Genomic DNA, 26837 nt, shown 5'->3' with positions numbered 1-26837 from the left:
CTTTTCTTTATAAAGAATTTCTGTTTGCTCTACCTTCTTTAATAAACATTCCATAATCTCTGGAAAGGGAGTCGTAGCTTCTGGGTTTAGGAGATGGTTTGAATTTTGTGTTCTCCTTTTAACAGTGTCACCAAATAACAGGATTTCAGATTGAGACTCCAGTTTAGTTGGTAGCCAATCTTTCACAAAATAAATTCCCTAAATCTCCACAAAAAGAAACAAGAATGGTCCTGCACTGCAGGTGGGCTCAGTCGAAGGTCTCTGTTTGAGGTATCCAACCAAGAAGTAGCAGAAGTGAAAGTAAAGTTTAAAGGTGAAACTTATGAATAAAGTGAATTGAAGTAGTCCTGCGATGGTTTAAGCAAAACCTATCGCACAGTAAACGTCTTTGATTTTTGATAAAGAGTGGAAAGCAAGGAAAGTGAGATTACAAAGTCCGAGCCCGGCCGAGGGAGACCTATTGTGAGCTTGTGTTTAAAGAAGTCTGAGCCTGGCTGAGGGAGACCTGTGATGTACAGTAAACGCAAGAACTGGTGAATGTGAAAAACCTGATGAGAAAAGAACTTTGGCATTTGTTTGTTAATCCAGGGCCTCTGCAAATAGGAGATTTTTATTGGGAAAAAGACTTTGGGGCAGAAGACCGGATATCTATGTTTTGAACTGCCCCTTTATGTTAGAGAAGCCAGAGTGTGTGCGAAGCTTGAGTGTGCCACCTTGCTGAAAACATGGAGAAGGGAAGCTAACTGCTCAACTATTTTGACATATTATTTCTGAACACTTTTCTTTTGCATACATAATTTCCCCACAATATTTGTTGTTAGAGTTAAGGATCGGCAATAGGTTCTTTAGTATAAGGCCTTTTATTTTGACAGAGACCCCATTAGGACTGCGTTATTTATTATTTGATGGTCGTAGCTCGCTCCTATGTTTAGATTCTGGTTTAGGGGTTGGACCAACCCTTTGAAGTTCAATATACACCCTTGAACTGTGTTCACTTGTGTCTGTATTCACTGTTTGATACCACGCCTTCCTTCGAACACATACATAACTGCTGATACCTCTTTAAGCACATCAATGACATGTGGGCTGACGTACATATTATCTGAGTCCTCTTTGAGCATTTGTGGGGCTGCAGGAAACCAGTTGGACCTCACACACCATTGTCTGTTTGGGAGCAGGGGCGTGACGGGCTCCTGACGTACACCCTTTGGCAGAATGGCCACACAGATAGGCACAGTCATGTGGTTGGGAGACCACATACATTTATTAGTCCAGGATAGTTGAGAGCACATTCAATCAACCGTCAAAGCTGCACCCGGAGGACACTAGGCCACATCGGCTGCAGTCCTGACAGTGGGGTTGGCAGCAGAACGACACTGGTGCCATGGTCTATGGCTCCTGCCATCAATGCACTCCCCCAGGCGGGAGTGATTTCAATTAGTGCTGTGGCAGCCGGGGTCGTGCTACTCTTTCACTTCTCCAGTACATCCTCTTCACCTTCCTTCATGCTTATGCTATTTACTATGCATTTTCCCTAGCAGCGTGTCAGGCCAGCCTCGATTACAGCAAAACTGGATGAATCAATGGATATTGGCACCTTGGAAATGTCCGGTTCAGAAGGGATGGAATTGCAGAACCTTGCCATAGCACTCAATCCTTATGGCATACCATCATCCATGTTGACGTCCAAGATCTGGGCCCTCATTTTAACCTGGGCTTTGGCTATACTCAGAGCTTCTTCAAAGGGTCCTGCCATTATGAGTTTAGCAAACTTCTTTTATCTTGCGCCATTACAGCGTCGCCCTATGTTAACAAAATATGTATAGGGTCCAATTCGGAAAGGGTTCAAGGCCTGAAAGCAACATATAACCGTTCGAAAGAGTTGAGATGGGAGGGGGCATTCTTGGCTTGCAGGATTGGACATCATTTGCAATTTCTGGTATATGTGCGGGAGTCGTTCCACAACAGACTCCATTGCACAGTTCAATCCAAAACACACAGGCTCAGCATGGGAGACAGTAATGACAAAATGCTTCTCTAGTCTGAGCAGAAAAGAAAGATAGATGCGCCCACTTTTATCAACAATTGCTCCTGAAAGAAAATTAGGCTTTGGTTCCTCGTACTCCTCTTCAAATAGCCTTTGCCTGGCAAAGTAGAGATACCTTTGAGTTAGCAGTGTCGAAAACAGTCTCTCCAAGTAGTGTATCCACTCCTCCATCTAACGTCCTCTGACTTTTCCACAGAGGGGGATACAGAGAGTCTTATTCGTGGGAACCCTGGTGCCTGCACTATACCTCTTAATAGTGTCTGCTGTTAGATCAAGAACTGCTTTCTGAGGCACGTCTGCCGAGACTTTAATCATTTGGTACGCCGCTGTTGCGACCTGGGAACCCCAGAGGGTCTTCCCCAGTTCTGGTCTGGTGCGCACACCTCAGACACCTTGTTTCCCACCTGGCATGGGCAGCCGTGCAATTTCCTTTCCCTTCCCCATTTTTTCCTCACATGCTCCTATCCCAGCTCCAGGCACCGATTTCAGAGCGCAGGAAAGCACACACAGCAGGCATTTTTGAAAGTTTTCTTTTAAGCTCTGATCATGGAGCAAGCCAAAATTCTTCTATTGACGCTCCGGCCACGGAGTGCAGACAGCGCCGGAGGCCCAGGATCACACAAGGAGGAGCACTCTCCCTTTAACCTCTTCAGATCCACCACGAAGCACAGTTAAAAACCACTTCACCGCCTAGTGGCCCGGGCAGACACCGGAGGGAGCGATCACTGCTGTGGGCCGGAGTCCCTGCCTGTCAGCAGGGTGCCCCCCACAGCCTGATGAGTGGGTACTGATAAGTGCCACACAAAGAGCCGCTTTGGCGGCTACAATGGTTCCACACAGCAGGGTCATGAAACCCCTCGTCCGTCGCCATTGCTATGGGACTGGCTCGTGGGCACACGAGCCAGCTGGACAGGCTTGCGGGCACCCAGCACATAGTTACTGTGCCGTGATCACACAGCGGGAGACAATTGCTGGGGGCACCCACGCATTCCAATAGTGTAGGATAACCAGATTTTAAAAGTTAAAAAAAGGGACAGGGGAACTAATATAAAGGTAGGACTAATTCTTGAAAGTGGCTGTCAAGGCACTACCCTTCAGTAGCGGTTGGAGGAGAAGGAGGAATGAACATATAGTATAATTAATTCATCATAAGCTACCACTATCTTAATTTGTAAAAGGCAGCATTTCTTTGTGTGAGATTGTGCATACCTGCCTGCCAGCTATGAAGACCTACTACCAAAAACCGGGACAACTGCATTTTCCAATGGAAACATAATCTTGAGAAAGGGGGACAGAGCACCCAATTCCAGGACAGTCCCAGCAAAACCAGGACATTTGGTCACCCACACTGATCTGGCATCACCCAGATGAGTGGGGGCTGCAGAACCGTGATCAGTGTCAACCTGCAGGCAGGGTTGCAGTACTGTGATCACACGGCGTCAGCCTGCAGGTGCAATAAATTAGATACGAGACACAAATGCCATTCATGGGGTCTGCGTGCCGGCTGAGGCTCCTTTTATTGGGAGCCAGTCATGACGAGTCATGACATACATTCCTAAAGGGGACAACACCACATTAATGTAAGCCAACCTCACCTTCTACTGGTTTGGAGCAGGCAACAGGGAAGAGAAAGATTAATGATGTTTTGGTAGAGCTGTAAAACCCCATGTTTTGTTGATGGCTTTCTGCCCTTATTTTCTATAAACCAGCATTTGGGAATGTATCATAGTAAAGTCAGAAGGAGGCTTGTTGCTTCCCTCCTCCCTCCTACACCCTGCTAACGAAAAAGCAGATATTAGCCTGACGCATTAAGAGCACTTCTGGTGCTTTTTACCATCATTGCAAATACCTAATTCGAATTGAGTAGGCCACCCGACTAAAGTGAGGTGAGTCTTTTCATCCAACAGCTTATTTCCATTATACCAACTGTTTTTTTTAGGTGCAACTCAATGATTGTTATGTCCCTTTTTGGCAGTGTTGCTCCTTCGTTTTTCTGGCCTCAATTATTGTGGCTTCAACCATTGTGGCTGTCTGCCTCTCTGTGCTGAAATATATGACTACTTGCTGCAAGGTCAGTTGCGGACCGTCACCCCATTGGTTCTGCTGTTATGACACATTCTGGTCTACTGCCATGGTGTACTAGTAACTTCACCATATTTGCTTTAGGTGCTACCTTTACTTCACCATAGGGCACAGACCTTTGGTCTCACTAACCCTCTCGCACTGGGAAACGAGTAGCCCAGTCTTGAATTAATGTGAGGCAGTGTTTCTCTTAAAGTATCTAAACACTTGTGTGTAAGTTGGTGGTTTGCAGATGCATTGATAGGAAGCCTTGTTCTTCTCTCTTTTTTAGTGCTCTTGATTTCCATGTTGTTTCTATAGGCTAGTGCACTAATCATTGTCGTCACATTCCTTTTTAGTATATATATGTTTTTCTTGATGAAGACGTTGATCAAGTCATCTTTATACGTCAAAACCGGCCAAAAAAAAACTGGGGATGTGATCACTGGACTACATCTACTTGATCCACTCCACTAACTGAACATAGTGTCATAATTGTAGTGGTTTTGTACATTTAATGTACTTTATGAAATAAGACTGTTAGTTGTGACCATTAGAAGGTCTTATTACACATTGACTGTATTTTGGTATAGTTTTAGAAGTTAGTTGATGGATGAATGGCACTGAATGTGGACGAATTAGTGAATGATTCACTGTCTGTTCGCTAAATTGGTATGTTTTTAATGGTATTTTTTCCTGCAATGTAAACAAAAGTTGAATTGTTGACTAATAACTGATTAACACATTTTTTTACAAATGGTGTATCAAGCTAAATACATTTTTGATACTTTATTATAAATCAATGTCCTCTGGGCAATTTTTCTGTATAAATCTATTATTTAAACTATGCCTTTTTCCCTCGTTTTAGGAAAGTTGAATGTAGCCTTTTTACAGTGCACTGCCCCCCCCCCCCCCCCCGCCGTCTTCCGTCCTCACTGCTCCTTCATTCCCCTGTGGTCTGTTGCCTGTTTGTTGCCTCCTGTGATCCTCCTTCTGTGTAAACCCTCCCCCTCTGATGCTTCCTGTGGTGCTTCCTGTGGGGCTAGGCTGTGGGTTGTGCTTCTTCCTCCCTCACTCTTTCTTGATTCCTCCTTGCACCCTCTATGGGGCTCTCAATCTCTCCAATCTTCTCAAACTGCTACTCTACCTCCTATCCTATACCTCTCACTACTGAGTCTGGATGGAAAAAGTTCAAGAGGTATATTCTGGTCTCCAACCCAGGCCTCACCCTCGCCAATACCTACATCACTGCTTCCTCCAGACAGACTCTCACCGACATCCTCTTTGTCGTTCCCTCTCCAGACCTATGGACCCCTCATACAGTCTCTGTTCTCTCACCTCTCTCATCCTTTCCCATTAATGCTGGCACCTAAAAGGAGGTCCTCTTGGCCTCATTCCATTCCTCCAAAACCACCATCAATGTCTATCTAAATGGTATCGTCCTTATCCAGGGCTCTCAGCCCAATCTCCCCCTTTTCGATAGGCGTTTCCCACGACTTATCAACGTTCCCCCTTCTCCTGCCTCTAACAGGTATTTGGCTCCTCTGCCTCCTCCTTCCTCCGCCGCCTCTCTGGCACCTATCTCTCCTCCCCACTTGCCCCTGTGTCACCTCTAACTACTGCCACTGCCCACTCTCGAGCCCCTCAACTGCCTCTGCTGGTTGACTGCAATCCTGTACCCCACCCTGGAAGTCTTTCAAATGGGGCAACCTGCTCCATGTCGCTACTCTAAACTCTTCCTCTGCTGTCAAACACTTCGCTGACATCTGCCACCTCCTCGAAGACCTTGACCTGGAAGTCCTCACTCTCACTGAGACATGGTTCACGGCCAGCTCTGTCACGAGTTTTGACACTCTCCTCCCTGAGGGCTACAAGATCCTCTCTGAGCCCAGAACCAACCGGTCTGGAGGTGGAGTGGCTCTGATCTTTCCGGAGTAGGTCCCTGCTTCTGTCATTTCTATACAGGCCTACTCCTCATTTGAATGCCTGGTCTGCAGGCTATCTATCTCTACTGGGCCTCTCTTTGGCTGTGGCCACTATCTACAGGCCACCTGGCCAGGTCACCCTCTTCCTCTCAGAATGGGCTGACCTTTCCTCCTCTCTACTTGCCTCTACCTCTCAACTTCTTCTCCTCAAAGACCTCACATCCACCTGGATTTCTTTAATCCATCCTCTGGGTTCTTCTGCAACCTTTGCGACTCTCTCTCCCTTTTCATCCTACCCTCTGGTCCAACACATTCTGCCAGACACACCTTGGATGCTCTCATCTCCTCAGGCATCCCTCTCTCTAACCCTTTCACCACTCCTCTCTCTCTTCAACTGACCACTTTCTGCTATCCTCTCACCTGAAACTTCTGGTCAGGCAGACAAGACCTACCCCAGCACTGCCACCTACCTTCTCGGTCATTCGGCCCATGAAGCGAGTGTCAGTGGAAACCTTTGCCTCTACTTTCTCTACCCCTCTTACTTCTGCGGCTGACTCACACTCCGACACAGCACTCTCTAACCTGCTTCTTTCTATCTCCAATGCTCTGGACATCCTTGCCCCTGTCATAAAAATCCGCCTGAAGCCTACCTCCAAATTCAATTTAAGTGCAGGGTGACTGAGAGGAAGTGGAGGGCTTCGGGTGCATAATCAGACAAATTGGCCTGCCGCCTGTTCCAAAGGCAATACAGACTCTCTTTCCTCTCCAAGAAGAGGGTCCAAATCCAAGCCTGTTCCTCTGCAGCATCTAACAACACAGCCAAACTCTTTAATATCTGCAAGGAGCTGGCCAATCCTACTGCAGTCTCCACTTTGCTGGTTTCCTCCCAGGTCTTCTGCATGGCACTGGCCTCTCATTTCACCACAAAACCTCAGTATATCCTGTCCTCACTTTCCTCTTCCTTGACCTCTGTCAGCCCCCTCTGACCACCTCTCCCTCTCCTCTTCCTTTTTCCTCCTTCTCTTTGACAACACCTGACGATGTTTCTCGACAAGTCTGATTTATGAAAGTGTCGTCCAAACAGGTGCTTCCCTGCTCTTCCATAACTATCAAGGACCATATGTCTACCCTTGCTCCAGCCTTGGCCGATTTCTGCAATCACTCTTAAGCCACTGGATCTTTCCCTTCTTTCCTCAAGCACTCCCTTTTTCACCATCTCCTTAAAAAGCCTTCTGCCGATCCGATCCTACCTGTCCCCCGATTTCTACCACTCCTTTCCCGGGCAAACTCATGGAAAAGCTGGCCATCGCCAGCTTACTCTCCACACTGAATCTGTTAGTTGTCTCCATGACCAGCAGTCTGGCTTCAGAGCAGCCACATGCATGTAAACTGCTCTCCTAAACACCTCTGAAGATCTGCTCTCTAATCTTGGGACCTGCTCTCTCTCTGTCCTCAAGCTCCTTGGCCTTTCGTCTGCTTTCGACACGGTCAATCATGCCACCATGATCAATCAATTAGATGAGAAACTGGGCATCACCGATCAGGCCCTGGCATGGCTGACCTCCTTCCTCTTGGACCGACCCTCCCGCATCCATCTTGGGTCCTTTCTCTCCACCACCTGTCTCTCCAGATGTGTTGTCCTCCGGGCTCTATCCTTTCACCCTAGCTCTTCAATGTCTATCTGGCCCCTTTGGCCCACTTGATCTCCATCTTCTCTTCTAACCTTCAGTGTTATGTGGATGACACTCCACTCTCTTTCAGGCTTCCCTCAGCCACCTCATCTCCCTCGCTCATTTCGGAACTGTCTGTCCATGATCCAGGATTGGTGAGCCTCCAACGATCTCTGCCTTAATGCCAGTAAGACAGAGATCCTTCTCATTGGGACCCCTGCTCCCGCTTTCCGCTCTCACTCTGGCTGCCCTCCTTGGGCCCTCTACCCTTGCCTTCCTGTGAGGCAAAAAAACTTGGTGTCATCTTCAACTCCACTCTCTGCTTCTCTCCTCACTTCACGGACCTTGCCAAAAAGGCTCACTTCCAGCTGCACCTCTGCAGAGGTAGTCTAACTTTTCTCACTCCCCCCCCCATAAACTCACTGTCTCCAGAGCCCTGGTTCTCTCCAGGCTGGACTACTGCAGCAGCCCATTTCTCAGTCTGCCTGTCTCTACTCTCCGCCGTCTGCAACTAATCCAGAAAGGGACTGCAAGACTTATCCTTGGCCTCAAGCCCAGGGACCGTATCGCTCCAGCACTGAAATCTCTCCACTGGCTTCCGGTGGCTACAAGGATCAAGTTCAAGACCCTCTGCATCGTTCATAAGGCTTTATGGGGCCGGGGCCCACACTACATCCAACTCTCTCTGCCGAAATACCTTCCTTCTGGAGCCCTTCGCTCTGCTACATCCAACTCTCTGAGGGTCAGACACTTTTCTAGACAGACAGTGGGGGGTAGATCTCTCTCCTTTGCAGGTGCCTCCCTCTGGAACGGCCTCCCTGCCCCCCTCAGACTTGAGCCCGATCACCTGAAGTTCCCGAAGCAGCTCAAGACCTTCTTTTTTGCTTCTGCCTTCTCTCTCTCGCTTCCCTGCTAACTTACCTGTCTGCTGCCCTGACTGGTTGCCCATAGCTCTCAACCATTTGTGTCGCAAAGGCGGGTGTAATCATCCAATTTTGTTTTTGGTGGGTGAGGCGCCCATTGGAATGATTGGGGTTGCAGGAGGCTTGGCGGGTGAGTCAGCCCTTCACAAGGCATGTGACACCCGCCAAAAGTCTGTAAATTGAGAGCTATTGGTTGCCTGGTGCCCTCAGAGTCTCACTGTACCAGGCTCCTCCTTGACCAGTCTTCCTATACTGCCTCTTGGCCGACCGCGCATTTAGGGGTTGTAAACTGTAATCCCCTACAGCACCCCTGCCTCCTAGCACTTACCTAGAGCCATGCTGCCTGGCTGCACTTACTCTTAGCTAGCTGCCCTATTCGCACTGCCCCTTCCCCTCTCCCTTGCACGTCCTCCTCTCCCTTCCCCTGGCACTTCTCCTTGTTCACTTGCATGATGCAAATTACACAAGGCCATGTAGGATCGTTTATCTTGTCTTCCCTCCCTTGTTCTTCTGGTGCCTAGAGCCACTTGTGTGCAGGCGGGAAATAAATGCCATATCATATCAATTCGACCTGCTATTCTTATTCTGTTTTATACAAAATATACATATTTTAACAAATGTATACTTACTCCAATTATTTTTCTCTGATTTAAAGTGTTGGCACTCTGTACATGACTTGTTTTCCTTTAGAATAAATGAAAATGTTTCCTTGGCAAAGTCCGATGTGACAGTTGACACGCACCTTTCGTGACGCCTGTTACTTTGACCTCGTGTGGGCGCATGCGGACTCTGTGCCGCTGTGGAAATGGGCGGGACGGCTCGCGGTTCGGTCGCACTCGCCTCAGCTGTATTTAAACCTGCGATATGCAGGCTAAGGTTTCCCCATTCCAGTCCTAAACCTTTGAATCCAGCCTCTCCCACCCAGAGTAGATGTATTTCTCTAGTAGTAACAATAAAGCCTGTGACGCAGCAGGCCCGCAGGACGGGAAGAGATTTGCATACCATATCCGGGTGGTACTGCAGGGATTATTGCTTTGTGTTGACTCCAGTGTTGGTAACATAGAGACATGACTCTCTTTTAAAGTCAATTAATTAAACATTGCAATCCTTTTCATTGCAATGCTGTACTGCTTATGCAGGCACGCCTTCCCATTACAAACTGATGGGAAACTTAAGCTGCACGGCCAGGGGAGCAGAAGGTGTATATAGAATGTACTGTTATACTGTGAAGGGAAGGACAAACATGCACGCCCAGCCCAGCCTCCAAGCACAGCGTTGTTGCCACTTGCCAACCCTAACCTCGTGTCCAGAAACATACCTCATCTGTTCAAGAGGTGACCTTACACCCGGAGCCCAGGTGCTGGTTGATAGTGATAGTTGTCAGGGTGAAGTCGCCTATAATGTTGTAAAGTGCAAGGATAACTTGGGGCTGTATCAACTGTCCAGGAAGTCTGACATTGATTGGTTGTTAGTCAGAAATGAGCAGATCTGATGTGCAGTGATCTGAGGATTTTGGACTCTAAAAGCAAGGCTGCAAGATCGTGCAGGATGCAGACTCGATAGTTTAACAGGCAACCATTCTCTGGGAGGTCCAATACGACCGAACAGCCGAAGTAATGGCACCAAGCTCTCCTGCAGAACCTACAAGGTATACTGTCTTGGATTTATTCAATTTCAGATTTGAGGCAGCTATCCAGGCCTCAATTACAGAGTGAGTGCTCTACCGGCAGTGGGTGCCCTCCCACCCAAACCACACAGGACAGTGTAACTGTGTGTCACTGGCAGACGGAAGGGTCGAGGAGATACACGTGGTCACCACATCACTTAGTGGCTCTATGTACAGACTGAAAATCCTGGGTGATAGAATGGACCACTGGGGCACCCCACAGTGCACGTGTACTGCAGAGGTAGTGGAGAAAACCACCTGGACGAACTGTGTGTGTGTGTATACAGAGATGCAAGCAGAGAACAGCTGCACAACCAACCCCCAGGGTCCCCAGGTGTGCTGGCAGGCCACATGGAAATAAGAGCTGGGTCACCCCTTATCCCCCACCCTCAGTCTCGAGAGATCCAGTAAACTCGTGAAGCAGGAGCCTCCACCAATACCAGCATTGGATACCTTGAGGCGATTGTCCACCGCTGTGAGGCAGCCCATATTGGTACTGTGAAAATATTGAAAACATTGTACTAAAAACGAGCTAGACAGAAATGGCGGCCCTTGGTTACATGAAGAAGCCTACAGACAGGGAATTGCTACAATAAGGAAGAGGACGATACGCCTTTGTCCTACTTACTCATGTATCCAACTATAGAACATATTGTAATGATGCCCTCTGGAGGCATGGGATGGGAAAGTGCAATTCACAGTTTATTTGTTTTGTTGCCATGGTACTACACAGGTGGCGGTTTATACAACTCGAACACATTAGACAATAAAAATATCAAATCACAATTTTGCAATTCATGATTCAACATATAAATATTACAGATTTACATAAATAAAAACAAAGCTTAGTGCTAAAATGAATTCCCAAAAGGAAAACACAATGTATTCTATTCCAATTTAGTATTCTAATGATCAATATTAGACAATTCTAATCAGGGGCTAAAGGGGCTATAACCCCTGGTCTTTTGGTTGTAGCCCGGATAGAATCTCAGGAGCTACAACCAAAAGACTAGCTAGCCCCCAGTCCCAACAGTTCCGACATCAGTTTAGCCCCGGATCGTTTCCAGACCTAGCAACACCCCTGAATCTAATAGCTTACTGATATCAGCTTAACTTTCTTGTAGCTTTAGTGTTTGCAGGAAGTCAATGGCTCCAATTCTCATTCGCGTCAGATGACCACAGTGAATCATTTGCCACAGAAATTCATGTGTCACTTCCCGATATCCGTCTGTGACATATTTCAAGAATTTCAATCCTAAATCATTTAGAGCAGAACACTTAACCAATAAATGTGTCCGCGTTTCTTTCTGTGATGTAGTCTTGCAAAATCAACAAACCTTCTCTGGTTGAGATATTAACTTGAGTTTTGCAAAGACATCTTTTGTAGGCCATATTAAATGGCAACCGCATGAAATCTACTCTATGTGCAATGGAAGGGTATTTTGCTATATATAGTTCCGGTGAACTATATTTCTTCTCCTGAAATGGATTTTCACGGAAGTCACGATAAGTCTTACATTTAGCAATATTTCTTATCCAATCCCCTAGAAACATTTTTGTTTTAGCTCAAGTGGGATTTTGTATTAAAACAAGCAGCGTAAGATCTGCATCTGCTAGCGTGTGTACGACTAACCGTCACGATTTAGAAATGGTCTTGTCTCTTGAAGAAAATATATAATTAGCTAACACTCCTATTATTGTGGTCTCCCGAAGAGCCATAATACACTTTCTGAATAGAGCTGTTATCTGCTATAAATATTGCCTATATAATGAAATGAGTCCAAGATCATGTCTTATCCAACCTTTGGGTATGCAAGAAGTACACTTTGAGTCAAGTGTGGGGGCGAGAGGCGTAGAGAGAACGCACTCCCCTAGCATGCCCGAAAAACCCCAACGTTTTGCAGGTGGGCAAGACTGCATGTGCAAAGATATTTGCCACTGTTTTTGGTTTTTGAACCAGCCGACTCACAAACTAAAGTGATTTTACCGCAAACATGAGCATTTGTCACAAAAAGGTCAAATACATCTTTAGCAAGTCTGGCCCGTTGTATATGACCTGTTTGAGTCTATGAAGCAGAATACGCCAGACTGTGATGCGTTTTTGGACTGTTTTGATGTTACTTGAAAATTAGATCTCCTATGACTTCTCGATTTCTCCCTTGTTCTACAGAATGGAAGACACTGGACCCAAGACACATTTGTTCAATGATCGAAAATAAATAAATAGTTTAATATCATGTCTAGCAAATTCAAATTTGCAACTGACTTCAAAGCAGGGACGCACATAGAGAATTCGCAGTCAGTCATTGAGTTTGTGAGTCAGTAGCTTTTGTCAGTAGAGAGCTCTGCAGGCTTCCTTGAACCGCGCTGGGGAATGGCCCACGCAGCGAAGCAGCAATCCCCGCACTTTATGCAAGACAGACATTTACTCTGGCTGCCACAGGGCCGTGGTGTGCTCCACACAGCGAAGCAGTAATTCTTGCGCTCTATGCACCACACCACTGCAGGGAAGAAAGACAGTGGTTGGCCTGGGGAACAAGCTGAGAAAGTGATCCAATAGTGGGTGAAGGGGAGTATAAAAAGGGGGACATGAAACTCTAAGACATGGGTTGTTTATGTGAGGTCAAGGGAGGAGCAGGAGGACCAAAAGCTCAAGCAGAGGAAGGATGGGCCAGGCAAGAATAGAGAACGGTTGCTGAAGGAGTGTGCTAGGAGCGAGAGTGAGACTAGTAGAGTAGACGTGAATGAGAAGGTGACTGGGAGAGTGAAAGGAGGGTGACTGTGGGAGAAGGTGTGGGTGGAGTGCAGTATAGTGGAGTGGAAATGGGGGACTAGTGTGGATAGGGCTGAGTAGTACTGCGACAAGGGAAAAGTAGTAGCAGTAGTGTGGAGAGGGAAGAATAGTAGCGCAGAGAGACGAGAGTAGCAGTTGAGAATAGTGGGGGCGTACGAGATGAGACAGAATGTTAGAGGTACAGGAAGGAAGAGGGGGAGAGACCGAGGAGGATTGGGATGAAGAAGGGGACGACAGTAGAAGGTAATGATAGAAAGGATAGAAGATGAGAGGAGTACAAGGTGTGAAAGGAAAGAGTGGGACCTGAGTGTCTGTAACGTGCCTATTCTTGCAGAGTGTATATTGTATAGTGTGGGATTCACATTGATTGTTCCCAGAGGGAGTTAGATAGAAAGTGTGTTTGCCCTTAGACCATCACAAGCAGACAGACAGCACTTAAGAAAGTAGGAGTTCCCAATCTTTAGAGCCATCATAGGGTTAAAGGATGCCTGGGCTATGGAGGGGACCTCATGCACTAGACCTGAGAGAGACGGATGGCCCTTAGCCAGCCCATTTGAAATGTACTAAATAAAAACCCTTGAACCCTCTCTGTGTGTTCATGAGGCCATCTGTGACAGTGGGCAAGTCGCTAGTTGCGTTCCAGCTGAATGAGCACTCAAATGCAAACAGCTAATAGCTCAAAAAGAGACTGGGGAATCTTGAAGGCACAACACACATGAAATCTCTGCACTGGCTCCCAGTGGCTGTGAGGATTAAGTTCAAAACCCTCTGCATTGTCCACAAGGCCTTCTGGGGCCTCAATACCTTCAACTCTCTCTTCCTAAATATCTTCCTTCTCTAGTTCTTCGCTAATCCGCCTCCAACTCCCTCAGAGTCAGTCGCTTCTTCAAGCAACAAGTTGGTGGTAGATCTCCTTCTTCGGCCGGGGCCTCCCTCTGGAATTGCCTCCCTGACACTTGAGGTGAACCATCTCCGGTTCCGGAAGCACATCAAAACCTTTCTCTTTGCTTCTGCTTTTTCTCCTCCTCTCCCCTGCTGAATTCCAGGCTGAAACTGAAATTGCACTGGCTACCTGGCCACCCTCTGATCTCGGGCCCAGGTCCCCTCCCCCGCCAGTCACCCTCCTGCACTGCCTTCCGGGCAACCCCCGCACTTGGGGACTGTCTCTGTATCCCTTCAGTCCCACCTGAGAAGTGAGTTACTAGTTGAGAGACAGGAGTATAGGTAGAACGCACAAGGTTCACAATGAATGGCTTATGGGCATAATACATTGGGAAAATATTAGTGTTACACAGTGAAGAAAATAAAAACAATCGTCACATTGAGGGACTATGGCTATGCAATATTCATGTGAGCTGCTAACATACACATATCAGCACATCTATATTTGAAAACTTGTTTTTTGATCTGTCTGGCGAAGATGTCAAGGCAGATGTGTGTTATGTTGAGTTAATTAGTATGCTAAAGATTCCCACACAGCCCAAGACCTTATTCATGCAACCCATTGCAGTGTCTGAGTTAAGGCAGGCGATTATCAACCTGCCAAACAATAAAGCTAATGTGGAATATGGTATTCATGTTTTTATTTTTAAAACGTTTAAAAAACAGCTTTTTCCCTTATTATTAGGTTTGTGTAACAATGCCATAGAGGACAGTGTCACAAAGCCAAGTGGACTCCGCAAAGTAGGCAACTCAGGGGTCCATTTTAAAGTATTCCTTTTGGGATATATTCACTTGTTGGGCAACTCAAAAACGGAGTTCAGAATAGCAAACTGTCTTCTTATTTCAGAAGTGTTCAGAAACTCTTTATAGGGTATCCAGTGATTGCATCGAATACAAACCATTGAATGCCAAAGCATCAGAAAAAAAGCATTGAATGGATTATTTTCATAGGTAAAGGTTTTAGAAGGAATTGTGAATGTTAGCATGTCCACTCTTAGAAGGAATTGTGAATGTTAGCATGTCCACTTTTAGAAGGAATTGTGAATGTTAGCATGTCCACTCTTAGAAGGAATTGTGAATGTTAGCATGTCCACTCTTAGAAGGAATTGTGAATGTTAGCATGTCCACTCTTGGATGGAATTGTGAATATTGGCCTGCGTCGCATCTAGATGGAATTATGAATGTTGGCATGTCCACTCTTGGATGAAATTGTGAATGTTAGCATGTCGACTCTTGGATGGAATTGTGAATGTTAACATGTCCACTCTTAGAAGGAATTGTGAATGTTAGCATGTCCACTCTTAGATGGAATTGTGAATGTTAGCATGTCGACTCTTGGATGGAATTGTGAATGTTAACATGTCCACTCTTAGAAGGAATTGTGAATGTTAGCATGTCCACTCTTAGATGGAATTGTGAATGTTAGCATGTCCACTCTTAGATGGAATTGTGAATGTTAGCATGTCGACTCTTAGAAGGAATTGTGAATGTTAGCATGTCCACTCTTAGATGGAATTGTGAATGTTAGCATGTTGACTCTTAGTTGGAATTGTGAATGTTAGCATGTCCACTCTTAGATGAAATTGTGAATGTTAGCATGTCCACTCTTGGATGGAATTGTGAATGTTAGCATGTCCACTCTTAGTTGGAATTGTGAATGTTAGCATGTCCACTCTTAGATGGAATTGTGAATGTTAGCATGTCCACTCTTAGATGAAATTGTGAATGTTAGCATGTCCACTCTTAGATGAAATTGTGAATGCTAGCATCTCCACTCTTGGATGGAATTGTGAATGTTAGCATGTGAAAGTTGCATTTAGAAAGTGCGCCCTACAGCCTCTCTGTGAATTTAGAAATGTGCCCAATAGCCTATCTGTGAAAGTTGCATTTAGAAGTGTGCCCAGTAGCCTGTGAAAGTTGAATTCAGAATTGTTCCCACCTACATTAGAATTATACCCAATTTTATTTAGAAGCTCCGCCCAATCAGCCTCTCTGAGAAAGTTGAATTAAGAACTGTTCCTACCTGCATCTAGAACTGTACCCTGCACCCTCTCTGGGAAAGTTGAATTCATAATTGTTCCCACCAACTTTTAGAAGTGTACCCAATTGCACTTAGAAATTGCACCCAATACCCTCTCTGAGAAAGTTGAATTTAAGACTGTTCCCACATGCATTTAGAAGTATATCCAACTACATTTGAAGTTGCGCCCATTAGCCTCTCTGGAAAGTTGCTCAACTCAGTAGTATACCCAACTGCATTAAGAAAGTGTACCCAATTGCATTTAGAACTGTACCAAGTTGCACTTAGAAGTATACCCAATTGCTTAGAAGCACCAATTAGTCCTGCACTAGTTGAGCCCAGAAGTGTACCTATAAGTGTGAGTCACTGACCCTTGAACTAAAATCAGAAAACCCTCCCAAATCAACCTCACACCAATCATGAGCGCACCAACTCCACCAGTGCCCATCAGAAACCCAAGACCACTCATCTCCTGAACCCCACTGCCGACCCACCAGCACTGCCCCCACTACCACATCCCACCCTGCAATCACCCACCCCCCGCCTTGCCATCATACCCCTGCCACCTCCCCCCCGACCGCACCCTTTCCCCTCCCTAAAAACTGCGCGCCTAGCCCTAGCAAGAACCGAAGCTGCCTCTGTCTCCCCCTCTGACCCCCTACCCTCTCTCACACCAACCGCAGCAAAGAAAGCGTGCGGACTGGACGAGGGTGTGAACTAGACGATGATAATGACTGGACGAATGTGTGGAGCGGACGAGTATGAGGAACGGACGAATATGTGCAACGGACGATACTTAATATGCTTTGGAATGAAGGAAACACTTGAAAACATACATAATACCACACCCCACGCTTACTCTCCCCCTTACACCACCACTCATCTAGAACACAGAGATACTATGACACCATTCGGTATAACTGTTCTCATATCTACATTCTCCCGCTTACTCCACATCACTCTAAGTAATCATTGCTGGTTTCACACCCCCCAGCCAGGCGTTCTCCTCAGGCCTAACGCAGCCACACTCGTCCTGGGTAAAACCGACCAGATCGAACACATACTCCTGACCGCTCAACCGCCACACCTACAGCTAAGAAGCAGCTACCACTCGATTTCCGCACCAGCTGCACACATACCTGGTGCGCACACGCACTTTTGGACTCCCTCTACTCTCTCTACTGACCTGAACTTCGGTTCCCAAGGGCGTTCAACCTACCAGCGCCTTCAGACCATACCAATGGTATATAAGGCGCTATATAAATGCAAAATAACATAACATAACATAACATTTGAATTATAATGGGGTTTAAGGGGTAAAAAAACGGGGGTTGGAGGGACCCCCCCATATAAAAAATGAAAATAACATGCATTCAATGCTTTATTTTTGTTGCTTTTTTAGATGCTAAGGCAGTCAATGCTTTGCCATTCGATGCTATCACTATAAACCTCTCTATAGGTCTCTCCCAGTGGTCACTCGGAGTCTCTAGTGTACAAATCAATCTATGGTACGATGCTTGGGTGATTGCCCTTCCCTGGATGGCCATAGATTGTGATGGTGGGGTGCCTCATCGCCCCTTCTTACACCGTTAGGTTCTTTTCGAATTTTGTCCACAGGCTCTCTCTGAGATGAGGTAGGCATTGATGTTTCGTTGGTGCCTGTCTGTATGCTATCTTGCCTCCTTGTCTTAAGGACTTGAACCTGTGGTTGCTCAACCGTAAGTGACTTTCCTCTCATACATAGGGGTCTGACACTAGACCTAATCTCTGGCCCTCGAGTTGACTGTTGCCTAACCACCCAATGTTCAGCCAGATGCTTGTTTCTACAACTCAACATGACAACAAATAGACTTGTGTTGTCACACTCTCTGTCTTTCTCTTTCCTTAGTCACTAAGGGACCGGCGACTGTCATTCTTCCTGCATCTTGCTTTGCCTCCTTTCCTCCTTCTGTATCTCCTCTCTTCTTCAGAATGATCCTACTTTCTCTCCTCTGACAACTTCTTTCTTACTCAGTTCTCCTCTTCCTTTTCATCTCAGACTGCTCCTCTCTTCTCCCCACCACCTCCTAGATGTTACAAACTTTCAACCTTTCCACTCCAATGTCTCTTGCACCACCACCTCCATTGAGAGTTTTAACAACAGGCTCACTCTTGAGTCGATTGGTTCAAGAATGTCATGGCAAGGATCAGTCTGTACAGGGTGGCACCCCATTGCATCTCCCAGAAGTTACTGTTTGAGGTGATGAGGGGGCAGAAGCCACACCCTAAGCTATGCCCTCCCTGGATAGGAAGGTCTGACATTAAGAACTTAGATGAAAAGATTGTGTCAATGAGGATCAAGGCAAATAGAGTGTAGGTTAATCAACGGTTTGAAAAGCTGAACACTGTGAAGGCGAGGCTCTTCTCCACAAGAAGTGAGATCAAGGTTTGTCTGCCTCAAGTAGTGTGCAAGGGCGATGCCAACTTTTCAGAGGGAATGGTGGTTGAGGAAGACCTAGGTAGTGCAGTACATACCCATGGTGGGCATGTGTGGAACAAGGAGAGGATGTCTATGTATCCGGGGAGAGAAATGAGGGTGTGTACAAGGTTCCATGTGCCTCATGGTCTTCTGCTCATGAAAGAGAAGGAGGTTTGTTTTGAGTTTGTGCGATTGTTATGTCTATGTGTGATGACGGTCCCCATGTCAGTAAGTGTCAGGGGCCCTCATTACGACCCTGGCGGAAAGTGACTGACCGGAGCGCCACAGCGTAAATAGCGTTTCCGCCATTGCACGAAGGAGCAAAGTGCGGCCCATTCCGACCCATCGGGCACGAGCACCACGCCACGGCGGAAGTGCAAAGTCTGCGATGGCGGAAATGACCCCAAAACGGCCCACACCGCCGCCGTACGGCGCCCTAGGTGCTATACCGCCACCCCTCTTAGCGGTCACCGCAGTGTGCGCCTACCGGAAAGTACGGTGACCGGAAATATACGGAAACGGAAGTAAAAACATGGGCCCGGAACGGGAAACATCCCGCCGTACACCTATAAAACCACTAAAACCACACAACCACTAAAATCACTACCCTGAAACACACCCCAACCCGTCACCCACCCTAGCGAAACCAAGAAAAATGGGAAAAGTAGCGAAGAAAGCGTGCGACCGCAAGCGGCAGGTCCACTTCTCCCGTGAGGAACTCACCGTGCTAACAGAGACCCTCCAGGAGAATGCTGCCGTCGTCTTCTCCACGCAAATGACCAGAACGGCACTTGCAAACAAGAAGACCATATGGGCTCTGGTGGCACAGCGGGTAAGTGCGGTGGGGACCGCACCCCGCACCCCACAGCAATGCCGCAAGCGATGGGACGACCTGCGGATACGCGTCCGCAGCATACTCTCTGCCAACCGCAACATTGCCACAGCCACCGGGGGAGGTCCTGAATCACCCATCAAGTTGACCCCCTGGGAAGAAATCTGTGCCTCCACCATCGGAATGGAGAGCATAGAGGGAGTCGGAGGGATGGAGAAAGGAGTGCAGACATCCGAAGATTCAGGTAGGTGGGCCAGATAAAACAATGCCAAATCCACACAGTCCATCCATGTGAAGTACCATGCGTCCACATAGTGCAACAGAAACACATGTCCAGGAGAACGTCCACACACATCGGCCTGATAGCGCACGTTAAAACCCACAATAAATACATAAATAATTAAAAACCCCTAATACACGCACTACACGTGCAGCAGGCACACCCTAACTGCAGGCTGCCAAACAACTGCACCCTCACTCCACACACAAATTAAAGCACCTCCAAGGCCCCGACCCAAATCACCCTCAGGTACCACCCCAAAGCATGTGATACAATGCCATTCCAATTCCCACAGACCCATCAATAACCCTCGCCCTCCTTTACTCCACCACAGGGTCCGATCCAAACGACGAGCTACAGGACACCCCTACCAGCACACCTGCAAAGAGGGCCAAGACCAACGGCCAGAGACCCTCCACCTCAGCTGCACGCATCAAGACACGGCAGCAGCACAAATCAGGTGGCAGCACAGAGGAGGGAACATCAACAGGCACCCCAGCAGCCAGCATGCCCACAACACCACCACCACAGGTCCCCCCAATGGATGCCACAGAAGGCACTGCCTCTGGTGGCAGCAGCACCATAGGTGACACCCCATTGATGGCAGCATGCTCGGACACAGAAAACGGGGATGTCGAAGTCAGATCCATCCATGACCTGTCCCAATCCCCCTGTCTGTCCCATCCCGTACAACATGAGGATACCACGCAGGGGCACCCACAAGACGACGACTGGCCATCCCCCACAAGCCCTGTGGCAAGGCAACATGAGGACAACAGCCCCTCTGTGACACCCCCGCAAATGGCCATGGCCCAGCAGAGGCAACAGTCCCTCGACCAGTTAATCGTACAACAGCAGCAACTGGCCACACTCCTCAAGGACCATGCCGATGAATGTGGGGGCACTAAGGCAGACATAGAAACATCAACTGAGACACTTAGGGCAGAAATGGAGAGAGGTACAGAGACGCTAAGGGCACAAATGGAGAGTAGCACCGAGAGCCTGAGAGTCCAAATGGAGAGTAGCACCGAGAGCCTGAGAGTCCAAATGGAGAGTAGCACCGAGAGCCTGAGAGTCCAAATGGAGAGAAGCACCGAGAGCCTGAGGGGGGAACTGCATGCGACGTCCAAAGACGTATGTGCCGAACTTGCCGCAGTGCGCCGTGTGCTCACTGAGCTCTCGCAAACCCTTAGGGACATGCATGGACGTGAGCAGGCAGACACATCATCCGTTGCAAGTTCCGTCCAGGGCAGCCCCCAACGTAGATCTGGAAGGAACCTGCGCTCCACAGGCAGGGGTGCCCCTGATACCCGCAGAGGGGGCTTGCAATAGCGACAGCCCACTGACAATGAGCATCTTTGGACACTGGTGTTCGGGGGGGAGGTAGGAGGGTGGAGGGGGTGTGTTGGGCTCACTTGGGTGGCGGGTCGATAGGGTGTTCAACATGACATCACATATGCCATAAAAAGTGCACGATCAACCAATGAGATGTGTGGACATTGATCTTTGTGTACTAGGCCATCATAGGCGTACAGTCCATATTGTGCATGTCCCAGACACACGCAGTGCCACGAGTCCCGTGTCCATGTATCAGCCACCAGGCGTGAGTACTAGAAGCATGCATCAATGAGATGCTGACGAATGTCACGGGCCTCCGGTGCCTCGCAGACTCCATGAGGTGCAGCCACATCCCCACCCTCATCATGACCATCATCAGGTGCTTGCAGTTCTGCGTCAGGGGGCATGGGCACATTTCTACGTACGCACATGTTGTGGAGCATGACACATGCCATGACCATCTTTGCAACCTTCTCATGGCGGTACAGGAGTGCCCCGCCAGACCTGCTGAGGCAGCGGAAACGAGTCTTCAGTAGGCCGAATGCCTGTTCAATGACTACACGGGTACGTGAGTGGGCATGGTTGTAGTCCTCCTCATGCTGGTCCCGTGGGTTCCGGACTGGTGTGAGGAGCCATCTCTTCAGTGGATATCCAGCATCACCTGTATGTGGACGAGAAACGTATGATGTGGAATGCCATTGATACGTACGCACACCCCCCCCCCCTTCCTGCCAGGTCATTGCCAATTCACATACCCCACATAATCATGCATGTAATGAGACTCACCGAGTAGCCAGGATCTGTTCCCTGCGTGTCGCTCCATGTAGCGTGGTATTGTAGAGTTCCTCAAGACCATAGAATCATGGGTTGATCCAGGGAATCGGGCACAACAATGTGTAATGATCCTGTTGGAGTCACACACCATTTGTACATTCAGGGAATGAAATTGTTTTCGGTTGCGGTACTGGGCCTCCATGGCATGTGGGACGACCAATTCCACATGGGTGCAGTCGATGGCACCAATGCAACCCGGTATGCCGGCAAGTGCATGGAATCCCACTTTTGTGTTGGTAATTTCCTGCTCCGAGCGTGGTAGAGAGATGTAGTCGTCTGCGTGCTGCAGGAGGGCATCGAGCACTTGAAATAGTGTCGGTGAGAACAGTGGCTGAGAAATGCCATGCAACTGTCCGACTGTGTGCTGGTAGGTGCCTGTGGCCAGGAAGTGGAGTACAGACACCACCTTCAGTAGGGGTGGGATGGCGGTTGGGCTATCTATCATGCTGACAAGGTCAGCCTGTGTCATGTCCACAATGGCGGCTATGGTGTCCCGGTCCAGACGGTAGAGGGTGTGGATCTGCTCATCAGTGAGGTTGAACGGATGTGCTCGGAGGCGTGGGATTGCGGGCTGCCTGCGTGGTGGTAGTGGCTGTGCTGGTGGGCCTTGCTGGCCCTGCCTTGGCCTCCTCCTCCTCCTGCGTCTCCTCCGTGCGGCTGGTTGTAGTTGGTGTTCGTCTTCTTCTTGGAGTTGGAGCACTTGCAGTGCTATCAGGTCCCCCAGGGCCAACATCGCGAGTCCTGCCGGTAGCATTTCGGTGTGGTTGTGGGAGGAGACTGGCTGTGCAATTTATGTGTTTTCAGGCTGTATGGCCTCCACCTGTGGTGATTAATTCCACCTGTGCAAACTGCTCTCCCCTTTGGCCGAGCACGTCCCGCACACAACGCTGCAATTCGGGGAATGGCATCTTGCTATTGCAATCATGTATTTGTACCCGATGGCCGTGTAAGATTGGTTGATATGTTCATTCTGCTGTGGTCCCATTGTTTCACATACTATCTGTGCAGTCGCGAACAGACTTGTGAAGGGTCAGTGGAACGTAGTACTCGAGTAACGGTGGGCCCTCATGCATCACTGTACCGAGTTGCAACGACGGGCGGGGCGTCCCATTTGTGGGTGAAGGCAGTTGCCATTTTCACACACAGCCGCACTCGATGGAATAATTAGTGATTTCAAACGGCCACAGATGCCTTTTCGACGTGATGTTGCAAATGAGGAATTCGAAGGGCGGCGCTTTCGGTTTCCAGCTAGCGGCGAGGAGATGCCCACAGGTCTGACTGCAAATATAACGTTCTATTGTTCAATGTCCTTGAGACAGGGCCCATGGCGAGGACGCAATGATTGATATGAATAGTTTGGGATGCGCAATAGCTACGTGGGCGATGAGGCCGGCCGTTCCCAAATACATGTTACTTCACAACACTGGAATTACGGGCTGGGGCACTGTGGATTTTGCAGGCTGCATAACGCACAGACTCAATGGATGTTTCTAATGTTATGTGAGTAATTATTCAGGCGTTTTGATCCCGGGATGAGGGAATGATGAATGGATGCATGGGCAGGTGATTTGATACAGAGTTTGCCATGTACAGGGCTTCTTGGGATCTATCCGCCTCCCCTACGCTATGTGATGCAGGGCTGCCATAGTGGGACCATCGTCTATCTGGCCTTGTTGAGCCCTCCCTGTCTCGACGCGCCCTCAGACACTTGTGTCCATGCACGTTAACATTCCCATCTGATGGATTCTGTTTTGACAGACGCATGCACAGGTACACTCGTTTGTGATGGTGTTTGCACCTCGATATAGATGGTTATGAGTCGCAAGTGGTTTTGGGGTGGTGATGATCCTTTGGAGTGGGCTAGCATGCATATGGCTGTGGATTTCGTGTGATCATTGAAGTGAGTTGTTGGAATGTAGTTCTGATGGCCATTCTGTTCTTTTTCTTTTCTTTTGGTTGACAGGTATCTCCTCCCCTTTTGCCACTGCCATCTGTATGCCACTCCTGCAGATGAGTTTTACTCCCGACACCTGCTGCTTCGTGTTAATCAGTGGAGCAGCATTACGATCTTATGGGACGATCGCCAATGGCCCACATGCCCTTACGCAGTACTGGTGGCTCGGAGCAACATTTCGGCCTTTCAGCTGGACTAGTGCCTCCCCATTGGGACGGCCCTGCGGTTCTGTGCGCTTCCATGTTGCCTTTTCGTACGTGAATGTGGCTCTGTGTACCATGGGGGAACAGGGCGACACACAAGTAGTGGCTGGTCATTTCTTGCGGATGCAGCCCACAATGGTGATTAGTGTTTTGGAGTTCATGGCCTGATGGCTGTATGGGCTTGGTGACTTTGATGTGCATAAAATTTCTATTCTGATTTGGCCCGTGTAGCGTTTTTCTTTGCAACTGATGTGGCATATGCCTATTTGGGGGGCGATGTATTGTGAGGAGATCTGCATTGGGTTCCAGCTTCGGAGTTTAGTTGCGTGGTACTGTACTGGGCGCGTTTGCCTACTAAGCCCGTGAGGTCAGGGATGGGGGCTGCCAATATGACAGTTAGAATGTTGTCATGCTCAGGGGCGGGGGATTGGGTTTTGTGTAACAGATGCCGGTCAGCCAGGTGGACTGGTGGAATGATGTGATTCTCGGAATATTGCTGGTCACAGGTGCCTGTGTTTGCGTGCGTTTCTTGGTGGGGGACTGTGGTCATGTCCATTGGGATGGCTTCTGTATTCGTGCCATCTGTGCCCTGCAGCTCCCATTGGCCCCTCTTGTGTTTCTTTTGTTCGTTGCCATGCATGGGTGACTTGTACATTTCAATGGTTGCATTGTGACTTCATTGCACCTACGGGGAGTTGTACTTTGTGGGCAGGGAGCGGTGTACAGGCACTCAGTGGGGCCGTTTACGGTTGATTCGCGATGCCGTACTTCTCACCATGGCGGAATGGTACATTACGCCATGCCTGATGGCGTTAGGTACATGTCCGCTAGGGTCGGAATTGGCGTACCCTTGCGCCATGGTGGTGTTTGCGGTTTCGCATGGCGCGCGCGCGTGCTTGGTGCAGTTAGCGTTGGCGTTCACTACGGTGTCGCTAATGGCTTCGTACTTTGCGGTGACGGGTCATAGTCGCACCGAGCGCTATTCGATGGCGGTATTGCATTTCCGCCATCGTTTTCCGATTTCCGCAAGGGTCGTAATGAGGGCCAGGGTGTGTGAGTGTTTTCTCACGTGGCTGTGAGGGGACTTGCGCTGGGAGCAGTTTGAATGGGAGTGAGAGGCTTGTGGGCAAGCAGCGGTTGGGAGAGAGCAGTGTTGCATACGACTGAAGCCTGAGTGGGCAGCATGGCATACACCGGTCTGTGAGGCCTTCATAAGCTTGTCAGCAATGTACATTAAGTGCCGCCTCCTGTACAACCCGCTCCTCCTGGACCTCCGCTTCACCCTGCCTCTCCAATTCCTCTTGTACTTTCAATTCCTCTTGCTGTTCCAACTCCTTGTGGAACTCTAAACCACTCCTTTGCTTGCTGCTCTGCCACTTCAAATTCTCACTCCATCTCTTACCCAGTGCAAGTTTTTATAACGGAATCCCTCCTCGGGCTGGGTTTACAACAAGGACTTGCAGATTTCTGTTCAGGGGTTGGTTGTGCCATGTGGGCCTGTCATGCGCCCCTTCTATGTTAGGGTATGGGACCGATGGCGATGCAGCTGCCATAGAATTGCTCCACCACGTTGTGCCGCAGTATGTTCAGCGGTCTAGTCTTTCCTTCTTTCATGGCTGCCGCCGCTGGCTTTTCAGCAGTTCCCTCCCGGCAGGGGTCGCGTTGCAACTGTTTGCCTTTCTCCTTCATTGCCAGCGCTCCCGTGAGTTTTCCTCTTGGCTCAGTTAAGCCCCCCTCTCTGGCATTCTCACAGTTTTCCCCTTTTCTTGCCTCCCTTTCGCTACCCCCGTGTTACGGGGGCTTTTCATTATCTCTTGGCTTCTCTCTGCCTTGCTCGCGCTCTCTGGCTCCTTGGTCTGGCTCTTCCCCGGCCCTTCCTTACTTACCTGGATTTCCACTCTTTCCTCCTCTCTCACGTTCCATTCCACATTTACGGAGTGGAGCAGTTTTTGTTCGTGGATTTATTGCTTACCTGTGTGTCCGGAAGAACTCCATCGACATACCAGTGCTCTTCGGGGTTTTTTGACTTTGTGGCTTTTTCCCCTTCTGGCGGCTGCGGATCCGGGGCCTCTGGTTTCCGGATATTCTTCCGGTAACCATTCTGGCATCGTTCCGCGGTCAGCCATACCTGCATAAAAAGAAATCAACAGTGAGAGAAAAGAAGAAGAAGAAAGCTTCCCCCACACCTTCTTCAGGTGAGGAAGAGAGTGAGACAAATTATTCAGAGATTGAAGTCGATTTACCTGACAGCTTGCAACGCCAGAAAGATCCCGTAATGACAACTGCCGAACAGGTCCAAGAGCTGGTAGCGGCTGTGCAGTCCTTGAATATGGAAGTGCGAAATTTAAATCAGGAGTTACAGAACATCAAGGCCGAAAACTATATACTCCGACAGTTAGTGGCGACTCGTGAATCCCGCAATACGGATCTTCCTCCAATGCCACTGTCATGCGGAAAGTATGATGGTTCTTCTAAGAAACTTAAGGAATTAATTGAGGCGTGTAACATACAATTTGCCTTTCGGCCTACTACTTTTTCTACCGATCTAAGTAAGGTCGGGTTTTTGGTTTCTAATTTGTCAGGGAACGCTTTAGCCTGGGTGAGTCCCTTGGTTACAGCAGATGATCCGATTTTGAGGGATTGGAGTGCCTTCCTTGAAAAATTTAAACAGACCTTTGAAAGGCCAGAAGTCAGGTATATGGCTTGTGAAGAATTGTTGGAGGTCCATCAAGGGCAAATGGATCTATTATCGTACATCACTAAGTTTAAACAACTTGCCACAGAAGCTAATTGGCAGGAACAAGCCCAATTTACCATCTTCAGGAGAGGACTAAAGGAGGAATTGAAGGACGAACTTGCGAGAATTCCTCGTCCGGCATCTTTCTCGGAA

At 48.4% G+C, this 26837-nt stretch overlaps 1 pseudogene; it reads right to left on the bottom strand.

Annotated features, from left to right (window-relative positions):
- Positions 1 to 1657: 1657 nt before the first annotated feature.
- LOC138505136 (methionine synthase-like) lies at positions 1658 to 26397 on the bottom strand (annotated as a pseudogene).
- Positions 26398 to 26837: the final 440 nt, after the last annotated feature.

Source organism: Ambystoma mexicanum, chromosome 11, assembly GCF_040938575.1.
Source record: "Ambystoma mexicanum isolate Mex_15411 chromosome 11, UKY_AmexF1_1, whole genome shotgun sequence".
In the NCBI taxonomy this organism is placed as follows: Eukaryota; Metazoa; Chordata; class Amphibia; order Caudata; family Ambystomatidae; genus Ambystoma; species Ambystoma mexicanum.
The sequence above is the reverse complement of the archived record's forward strand: the minus strand, read 5'-3'. Positions and strand labels throughout refer to the sequence as shown.